We start from the raw sequence: 8,253 nt of genomic DNA on the forward strand, positions 1-8,253 counted from the left end.
AGTCGACTATCTGATAAGCATATGCTTATTGGATAGTCGACTAGTGACTTGACTAGTCGCTTCTCCCCACCCCTTGCTGCCGCTATCAGAGAGAGGCGGCAAGGGTGGGGAACAGAAGCCAGTGCTGAGGAAGCCACCTACAAAACCAGCCCCGCAACAGCACTGTCTCTGCAGGGGTCAGGGGAGGCAGAGGCATTGCAGGGACCGGGTGTGAGCTGAGAAGCAGCTGTTCCAGCTCGTGTCTTGTCCCCCCTACTGTGCTGCTTCTTTTTAAATCTATCAAGAGCCAGCAGTCTCTTGATACATTTAAAAGGCTGAAGGACAGTGGAGGGAACAAGGCGTGAACTGGGGGACCAGGTGCAATCTGGGAATTAGCTGTCCCAGATCGCATGTAGTCTCCCCCTCCCCACTGCACTTTAGCCTCTTAAATGTATTAAGAGCCCACCACCTCCTAATACATTAAAAAGGCAGAGCAGGGATCTAACTCTGCTGCAGCTCCGCAATTTCCCATGCTTATCAACTAGTCAACGGAAATTTAATTGACTTGTCGATTAGTTGATTAAACGCAATTAAACACCCCTACCAAGACCATTTTATTTCTTTACCGTTTACCACATTATTGATATACATTACCCCATAACTTTCAACTCTCTCTCCTGGAATGCTCATACCCTTCAATATTTGTATTCTAGTCATGACTACTATGCCATCATGCTTCAGTCATCCTTATAATACCCCATGTCACATTCCACACCAGTAGAATCATAGAGCTAGAAGAGACCTCAGGATGTCATCAAGTCCAGCCCCCTTCCCAAGGCAGGACCAATTTCAACTAAATCAACTCAGCCTGGGCTTTGTTAAGCCGAGACTTAAAAACCTCTAGGGTTGGAGATTCTACCACCTCCCTAGGTAACCCATTCCAGTGCTTTACCACCCTCCTTGTGAAATAGTTTTTCCTAATATCCAACCTAGACCTCTCCCACTAACTTGAGACCATTGCTCCTTGTTCTGCCATCCGTCACCACTGTGAACAGCCTTTCTCCATCCTCTTTGGAACCTCCCTTCAGGAAATTGAAGGCTGCTATTAAATCCCCCCTCACTCTTCTCTTCTGTAGTCTAAACAAACCCAAATCCTTCAGTCTCTCCTCATAGGTCATGCGCTCCAGCTCCCTAATCATTTTGGTCACCCTCTGCTGGACCCTCTCCAATGCGTCCACATCCTTTCTATAGTGGGGGGCCCAGAACTGGACACAATATTCCTGATGTGGCCTCACCAGAGCTGAATAAAGGGGAATAATCACTTCTCTGGATCTGCTGGCAATGCTCCTCCTAATGCATCCTAATATGCCATTAGCTTTCTTGGCTACAAGGGCACACTGTTGACTCATATCCAGCTTCTCATCCACTGTAATCCCCAGGTCCTTTTCTGCAGAACTTCTACTTAGCCATTCGGTCCCCAGCCTGTAACAATGTTTAGGATTCTTCTGTCTCAGGTGCAGGACTCTACACTTGTCTTTGTTGAACCACCTCAGATTTATTTTGGCCCAATCCTCTAATATGTCCAGGTCACTCTGGACCCTATCCCTGCCCTCCAGTGCATCTATATCTCCCCTAGCTTAGTGTCATCTGAGAACTTGCTGAGGGTGCAATCCATCCCCTCATCCAGGTCATTAATATAGATGTTGAACAAAACTGGTCCAAGAACAGATCCTTGGGGCACTTCGCTAGAAACCGACCACCAACCTGACATCGAGCTGTTGATCACTTAGTTGTTAAGTTACTCACATTGTAACTATTAGCACTTCAGCTGGCTCATTCAACAGATTCTTTAGCATACATGAGCATTAATTTCAAAATTAACGTTTTTAAATGTTTGCATATCTATCTCCCTATAAAATACTATTAACTGTAGTTGAAGTGGTTAGATTGGATATCCCACCACTGCATGTCATAAAATAAAATAACTAATGAAGTCACCAATAAATCATCTTAACTTTCTACCACCCAGAATCCTCCCTTCTCCTGAAGATTTCAATGATTCCTACATGAAGATTACAAGTGACTTATACATTTCCTATAGAATTCTCCCTGTTTGTCTGGAATCAGGTGACAGGGGAGGGAATCACGTGAGGATTATCTATTGTGTTCCCTGCCTCTGGGGCATCTGGTATTGGCCACTGTCCGCAGACAGGATACTGGGCTAGATGAACCGTTCGTCTGACCCAATATGGCTATTCTTATGTTCTAATATAATTTCTTGAACACTGCAAAAACACATTTTACAGCTAACATCTCATACTTATACACACAGGCCAATACAAAACTACATACAGAACTTCATATAATTAAATTAATGAAAGGCAGGCAGACTCTAAATCAATTAATAAAAATAAGCATGGCCAGAATCATGGTTGAATTTTGGTTGGTATATTTTTCTGTGCACTCTTGATCTTTAAAAAGGTACTTTTAGTTACAGCTTAAAATAAGTATTCCTAAGAGAAACATTAAAAAAACTGTATAAATAAATACAAATGTTCAAAGACTGACACCTTGTCTTATTAATCATTTTTATATTCGATTTTCACTACAGAATTCCAATCTTACAATTTCAAGAAACTAGACATTTTAAAAAGAAGTCTGTAATTTATATTATAGTAAATATATTAGGGATATAATAGGGTAGTCAATTAACCGATTAGCTGACAAGCAAAAGCTTATAGGTTAATGCTATAGACTACACACATCTTCTCCCTCCCCTCCAATAAAGTGTTAGCAGGCTGTCCAGCAACCCAGCTCAGTCCCGTCTTGCGCCACATCCGGGACCTACCCCTGCTGTGGCTCTGCTTTTAAAGCGTATTATGAGCCAGGTGGGCAGGCAGCCCAGCTCAGTTCTGACTCGTACCGGGTCCGGGAGTTCAGATACCTTCTGGGCAGAGGCTGCTGCCACCCCATACTGCTGCCTTCATATCAAAAGCAGCAGTGTGGGGTGACAGGCAGCTGGTCCGTGAGGGGAGATGGTTTTTAAACTGGCTCCCCTTGTGTACCAGCTCCCTCCTTGCACCCTGCGCTGCTGCCTCTGATACAGAGGCAGCGGCGGAGAGTGGCAGGGGGGCTCCTAGGTTGGTTACCAACTTCACACCTGGGGACTACAGAATAGTCGAGTAGCCAATAAGAATTCATGAGTGTAATCGAATATTTAATTAATCAATATTTAACATCCCTAAAATATATAGATGAAGGGTTTAACATTAATTTTCACTTCCTATACTTCTGTGAAAAAAAAATCAAACCTGCAGCTCCAGGAGACCACGTTGGTTCCAAATAAGAATGAGTGCACAATTATTAGTATAGTTGGTCTAGTTTGTAACAAGACGTTAAGAAATTGTATCTGGAAATTTGCCTATTAGACTGCAAACTCTTCACAACAAGACTGTATTTTCCCGTGTGTGACAAATGCCCATCACTTTGTGGATGCTACCAGAACACAAATACAAGTCTTCTTCGGGTAGACAACATGAAGATTAAATGGCCTGATCCAAATCCTAATGCAGTCAATGGGGATTTTTTCCATCTACTTCAGATGGCGTTAAATTAGATCTCAGAAGTCAGAATTATTAATACCCCCATATCAAAATAAATACCCACACACTCTACTAGATAATGATATATTCAAAGGCATATATATTCATGGTCTCTAACCACACCTGTTAGAGAAGAAAGCCCCTGAAGAAATTTATGGCAAAGAACATTAGAGGTATATCTACAGACACCTTAACAGTCATTTGTATACTTGGCTAATTTATGGTGAACAAGAACTATGCATTCTAAGGAGTAGATTTTCTGAAAGAAACACACATTTCATATTTTGAGAATCACAGTAGTAATGTGAGCTGGAGCAAGGATATCAACGGAAGTATAAACTTCATTAGGAAAGACTGACTACCAACTAAAAAGTAGACTGGATATTAGGATTTCATTTGTGTTTTCAACTCTGCTTCAGAATGGACGTAGTGCCAACATAGTTACTTCACACATTTCAATATTTTTAGTGAACAACAATATTTTGAACACACAATTTTTTCTTATCAGAAGAGGCCTCATGTTTATAGCTAAATTATTTTTTAAACATTGATATTAACTATAATTAGCAAATTATAGAATCATAGAATATTAGGACTGGAAGGGACCTCAAGAGGTCATCGAGTCCAGACCCCTACCCTCATGGCAGGACCAAATACTGTCTAGACCATCCCTGATAGACATTTATCCAACCTACTATTAAATATCTCCAGAGATGGAGATTCCACAACCTCCCTGGGCAATTTATTCCAGGGTTTGACTACCCTGACAGTTAAGAACTTTTTCCTTATGTCCAACCTAAACCTCCCTTGCTACAGTTTAAGCCCACTGCTTCTTGTTCTATCCTCAGAGGCCAAGATTTCTCCCTCCTCCTTATGACACCCTTTTAGATATCTGAAAACTGCTATCATGTCCCCCCTCAATCTTCTCTTTTCTAAACTAAACAAACTGATTGTTTCATATAAGCCGAGGAAAATTTTTAAGTATGCCTAAGTGAAAGTTACTAGCATTTATATTCCCATTGCCTAATATTCTTGACAATGAAACAATCTCCGAAATTATTTTGGCTGAGCTACTGTGCCATATTTATTAAGCTTGACCTCAAAAGTTTAAATAATGGGAAACACCTTTCTTTATAGAGAAAAAACAGCTTTCATCTCTAAGTTTGACAGCAGTTCATGGATTTAACACATTTTTATTTAAATGTTTTAAGAAATAATTTAAGCCTTGGTGTATTTTGCATTGAATTAATATTCCATTTGAAAACAAAGTAAAAAAATATAAAAATCCATTTTTTAAATTATTTAATCAAAATATTTTTAAAACCATTTATATTTACCCACCATGATTTCAGGTGTGCCACATGATGCCCCTTAAAGAGGTCCGATTTTAAGAAAGCGTGGTACATCCACCCTCTGAAAAAAAGCAGACCTTTAAAGTGTCTGAAGTTGCATACACTACAATTGAGGCACTGAAAAATTACTAGTCACTTTTGAAAACCTTGGTTGATGTTCCCAAAGCAGGAGTAACCAAGATGAAATAGCACCATCGCCAGAAACACATTAAATACTAGAACTGTACAAAAATGAATTATGAAGGATTGCAGTTTTGCATTTTCATTCCTAATGGAAGGAGACTGCCATGTCCAAGTCACTATGTAATGCTTTTCAAGAAGCCAGCCAACAAGAACAGTGTCTCAGGAAGATATTTCACTTGTATTCAAAGATTTTTCAATTGTATCAGCTATGTATGAGACACACCTGCTTATCAGAGTTCAGGACAAATTCACAAAGGAGCTCCAATGTGTAACAAAGGCAAAAAAATTGCCCTAGCTACACTGCTCAGGGCTATGAAAAACTTGAGCCCTGTTCAATGTAAGAAGTAGACATAATCACCAGTGTAGACACCACTAGGTTAACAAAAGAATTTTTTTGTTAACCTATCTACAATCGACAGACCATGGTTCAACAACAGGAAAGCTGCAGCACCATAGCTGTGCCATTGTGGAATAGGCATACCCTAAAATCAAAATCAGTAAGAACAGGCAGTTGCAATGCATTCAGATTCAAGATCTTTGACTACCACTCTGACTCTTATCATTCCAGAATTGCTTTACTAGGCTCCAAACAAAAGATTGCCTAGAACATTACATAATGCAATAAAAAGGGACACATGCTTTTACTTCAGAGGTCAAATAAAAAAAATATATAAAAAAATGTTGAGAGCATTTAACAAAGTATTTCCTCAAAGATTTTGGTTATCTTTGGTGACCCTTCAACAAACTGATTTTTAAATTTATCATAAAAATGCACTTGATTTAAAAACTATATAGTATTCATTGTGCATTTAATAGAACTTAAGGATTTACTTGCAATTTTAGTTTAGTTCTAAGCCTCTGCAACAACTTGAAAAATTCACATAAGCATGAACAAAACATTGTCAGTGGGTTCTGGTTTAACAATTAGAAAATATATTTAGAGATACAATAAAATTGCTCATTAACTAGTGCTTTTAAACAATAGTAGTCTCCCTGCTTCAAAGGCACCATTAGGTATGAAATCCAACATTTGCTTCCATCACAGAATTCAAAACTATTGTAACTCACATTTTGAAACTTACATTTTGATGGCTCATTTTAAAATTAAATTGGATATTACAATTTCTCTCACATCCCTGTCATTTGTTTTTATAACCAGATTTTCCTACCTTTAAAAAAATATTACTCTTGTTGACTGGAAACCCACACAAACAGGAAGCAAAAATGAACAGTTTCATCCTTCACTCCCATCTCTTTCAGCTATGTAGCTTTAGTAATTTTGTAAACAAACAAACAAAAAAACCATCTGTATATTCAAAACAGTGAGGATACCTTGTAAGTGACTGATTTGGGTAGAGTTTCTACTTGCTGTCAGCTTTCTAATAAAATCAGCAAGCTGTATTTTGCCACTCTTTCTAAAGTAATATCTCTGGGACAGGAACTGTCTTCCTTGTTGCTTAGGTGTACACTTCCTACTCTGATCCGTCGATTAGCGAGATCCGAAACGTTACCGTAACAGTCTCATCAGTGTAATTCACTGATATTTAGTCAATAGTTTGATCAATGCCTACTGGGCAACCTTGAATGTGTTGGTTGCCAAGCCACTTTAATTTAATCCTGCAAAGCCCCATAAATCTCTACCGAGCAATCTCTTCACAGTAAGATTTCCAAACGCTGGCTTGCCCAACAGATGATGAAGTACGTACAGACCATTATTAAAATAAATACATTCAGAAAGTAAAAGACAACACTCAACACGGGGAGCCTTATTAACGCACCTTTAAAGGCTGAAACTTGCAATGGTTGCACCGGCGAGCAAGCCTTATGTTGGCAAACGCTGCACGATCGGGCCCCTAGTGCGTACAGGGAAGGTGGCGGATACGCAAACGGCAAGGCCCCCCCAGATACACGCACCCCCCCCCCCCCCCGACTGCACAGACACGGGTCACTCCGCAGCTCCGCTGGGACCCTACCAAAGTTCACGAGGAAGGGGGGGAGCAAAATCCGCCCCGCGCCCGCCTCCCGTCCTGGGAAATCCCGAGGCGCAGCAGCAGCAGCGGGGGCTGGGACCAGAGCTCCCCCCGGAACCCAACGCCCCTACCACCCCCCCCAGGGGGAGTCGATCACAAAGTGGGGGGCGGACTCACCTGCCTACTCCTGCTGCCGCCGCTCCGCACGGACGCGCCCAGCAGCGCCTTGTTCTACACCCCTCGCGCCCAGCCCGGAGACACCGGAGACAGCCCCGTCTCGCTCACCCCGCGGAGCTGCGCAGCCGCCCCAGCCACATACCAGGAGACAAACACCTCACGGCAGCGCCCGATCCACCCCCCCAGCCGTGGCCCCACCCCAACGGCCGGCCGCACGCACGCGCCCCGCCCGCCTTCTGCAGACGCACGTCTCTATTGGCTGGAGGGGCTGAGCGCTTGGGGTGCGCGCGCCCGCTTGCTGCCCAGGCGGCTGAGGGACTGGTGCTCGCTGCGGAGGGGCTCGGGGGCGGGGAGGGGTGCGTAGCTCTTCGGCCTACAGCTCCTTCAGCAACGGGCCGCCGGTTGAATTGTCCTTTGCTTTGTCCCTCGCGCCTGCTGCAGGGTTTCGTGCCCCTGCGTCATGCCTCTGCTGCCGCCTGCGTCGTGTTCAGTGGAGCTGGTGAGAAGGGCAGAGTAGCCACAAGCTACGACTCACGGATGATTGTGAGAGACTCCTGCGCAAGGCTGTCTGTGGGACCGGAGCCGCTGGTTAGCTAACACCCACAGTTATACCCCAGCGTGGTCGCCAACCAGCCCAGCCCAAGCCCTGACGGGACAAAGACCAATAAATAAATAAATAAATAAATAAAAGTTCCGACACCAGTTAGTCGAGCACTTTGGCAGCCAGAAGGAAGGGGATACTCTCAAGAGGAGATGACCATTAGTCAGAGAAAGGAGGCACCAGATTATAGGCCAGTGAGGACGTACCAGTTTTGCAGACAGGCACTACCGTTAGAATCCAGCTAATAGAGAAACCCCAGAAGGAAGGGACTAGTGAAGTTGGAAGAGATGCAATGGCACCCAGGTTATGCAAGAGGGACAAGTGCAGGAGACAGTCATGAGCCAGTAGAGGCAACACTCAGATCCCTGTGGATCAGAGAGAACCATCCA

The 8,253-nt window shown here is 43.0% G+C and overlaps 1 protein-coding gene across 3 annotated transcripts in view; it reads right to left on the minus strand.

Annotated features, from left to right (window-relative positions):
* Positions 1 to 7,416, minus strand: part of PALS1 (protein associated with LIN7 1, MAGUK p55 family member) — a 102,588-nt gene extending 95,172 nt beyond the window's left edge. The window contains exons 1-2 of one of the 3 annotated variants that reach the window (XM_075927395.1): positions 7,264 to 7,409; positions 4,923 to 4,994 (exon numbers count right to left, since the gene is read on the minus strand). The gene's annotated coding sequence lies outside the window, so the exon portion shown is untranslated. Of the gene's footprint in view, positions 1 to 4,922; positions 4,995 to 6,894; positions 7,014 to 7,263 lie in introns of those variants that run through there. The other 2 variants (XM_075927394.1, XM_075927396.1) reach the window with 2 other exon arrangements.
* Positions 7,417 to 8,253: the final 837 nt, after the last annotated feature.

Source organism: Pelodiscus sinensis, chromosome 4 (genome assembly GCF_049634645.1).
Source record: "Pelodiscus sinensis isolate JC-2024 chromosome 4, ASM4963464v1, whole genome shotgun sequence".
Classification (NCBI taxonomy): Eukaryota; Metazoa; Chordata; order Testudines; family Trionychidae; genus Pelodiscus; species Pelodiscus sinensis.